Raw genomic sequence first — 2,500 nt, forward strand, 5'->3', positions numbered from 1 at the left:
TCATTAACGTTGTTCGCAGACACTTGCCAGAAAATGCAAGTGGCCACTTTGCCGGGCCGACTCGCTTGCCCAAGCGGGAAACCATCAACCGCAGGCCCGGTAAGGCGGCCGAATCTGACCTCATAGACTTCCACACAACGGGACTTTTGACTTTCCCGGCCGCGGGTGGCCTCCACCCGGCCTCAGCCATCAGCCCTGCCTGCCTCCAGCCGCCTTCTGGTTAATGAGTTATCCAGCCTGGCACTTCGGTTGCGCCAGCGAGACCAAGTCTCGGCTTTGGTTAATGATTTGAGCCGAACCGCCCTGCCCCCCGCCACCGCGGGCTGAACTCGGGCAGGTCTGCCGATTTCCCGACTCCTTTCGGGGCCTAATCGGGTCGCGCGAGCCGTCTGGCGCGATCGGGGCCCATGCCCCGGCCTCTGCCAGGCCTCGGGCAGCCGCTTTTGAAGCCCGACCAAAAACCCGAAAAATGGGCAAAAAGGGAATAAATTCCCGCCCAAAAAGGGTGAATAGTCGGTTGGGCGGCAGCCCTGGTCGGTCTCTGCAGACCTGGAGGCTCGAGACGTTTGTTTGGAAAACTCACCAAGTCTCGATTCTGCCACCTCCTACCTCTGTGCAGATACCCCGCCAACCCCCAAGGACAGAAATGACAAGTGTCAAGTTGGCGGGGCGTCGGGCCACCTGCTGCCGGCCATGAGCATCCAAATCCCCGCAAAAGGGGCATTTTCATTTCTTCATCGGGACTTCCGACAATTGCCGAGGTTCAACTCATTAACGTTGTTCGCAGACACTTGCCAGAAAATGCAAGTGGCCACTTTGCCGGGCCGACTCGCTTGCCCAAGCGGGAAACCATCAACCGAAGGCCCGGTAAGGCGGCCGAATCTGACCTCATAGACTTCCACACAACGGGACTTTTGACTTTCCCGGCCGCGGGTGGCCTCCACCCGGCCTCAGCCATCAGCCCTGCCTGCCTCCAGCCGCCTTCTGGTTAATGAGTTATCCAGCCTGGCACTTCGGTTGCGCCAGCGAGACCAAGTCTCGGCTTTGGTTAATGATTTGAGCCGAACCGACCTGCCCCCCGCCCCCGCGGGCTGAAGTCGGGCAGGTCTGCCGATTTCCCGACTCCTTTCGGGGCCTAATCGGGTCGCGCGTGCCGCCTGGCGCGATCGGGGCCCATGCCCCGGCCTCTTCCAGGCCTCGGGCAGCCGCTTTTGAAGCCCGACCAAAAACCCGAAAAATGGGCAAAAAGGGAATAAATTCCCGCCCAAAAAGGGTGAATAGTCGGTTGGGCGGCAGCCCTGGTCGGTCTCTGCAGACCTGGAGGCTCGAGACGTTTGTTTGGAAAACTCACCAAGTCTCGATTCTGCCACCTCCTACCTCTGTGCAGATACCCCGCCAACCCCCAAGGACAGAAATGACAAGTGTCAAGTTGGCGGGGCGTCGGGCCACCTGCTGCCGGCCATGAGCATCCAAATCCCCGCAAAAGGGGCATTTTCATTTCTTCATCGGGACTTCCGACAATTGCCGAGGTTCAACTCATTAACGTTGTTCGCAGACACTTGCCAGAAAATGCAAGTGGCCACTTTGCCGGGCCGACTCGCTTGCCCAAGCGGGAAACCATCAACCGAAGGCCCGGTAAGGCGGCCGAATCTGACCTCATAGACTTCCACACAACGGGACTTTTGACTTTCCCGGCCGCGGGTGGCCTCCACCCGGCCTCAGCCATCAGCCCTGCCTGCCTCCAGCCGCCTTCTGGTTAATGAGTTATCCAGCCTGGCACTTCGGTTGCGCCCGCGAGACCAAGTCTCGGCTTTGGTTAATGATTTGAGCCGAACCGACCTGCCCCCCGCCCCCGCGGGCTGAACTCGGGCAGGTCTGCCGATTTCCCGACTCCTTTCGGGGCCTAATCGCGTCGCGCGAGCCGCCTGGCGCGATCGGGGACCATGCCCCGGCCTCTGCCAGGCCTCGGGCAGCCGCTTTTGAAGCCCGACCAAAAACCCGAAAAATGGGCAAAAAGGGAATAAATTCCCGCCCAAAAAGGGTGAATAGTCGGTTGGGCGGCAGCCCTGGTCGGTCTCTGCAGACCTGGAGGCTCGAGACGTTTGTTTGGAAAACTCACCAAGTCTCGATTCTGCCACCTCCTACCTCTGTGCAGATACCCCGCCAACCCCCAAGGACAGAAATGACAAGTGTCAAGTTGGCGGGGCGTCGGGCCACCTGCTGCCGGCCATGAGCATCCAAATCCCCGCAAAAGGGGCATTTTCATTTCTTCATCGGGACTTCCGACAATTGCCGAGGTTCAACTCATTAACGTTGTTCGCAGACACTTGCCAGAAAATGCAAGTGGCCACTTTGCCGGGCCGACTCGCTTGCCCAAGCGGGAAACCATCAACCGCAGGCCCGGTAAGGCGGCCGAATCTGACCTCATAGACTTCCACACAACGGGACTTTTGACTTTCCCGGCCGCGGGTGGCCTCCACCCGGCCTCAGCCATCAGCCC

This window comes from Pristiophorus japonicus, unplaced genomic scaffold (genome assembly GCF_044704955.1).
Source record: "Pristiophorus japonicus isolate sPriJap1 unplaced genomic scaffold, sPriJap1.hap1 HAP1_SCAFFOLD_1057, whole genome shotgun sequence".
In the NCBI taxonomy this organism is placed as follows: domain Eukaryota; kingdom Metazoa; phylum Chordata; class Chondrichthyes; family Pristiophoridae; genus Pristiophorus; species Pristiophorus japonicus.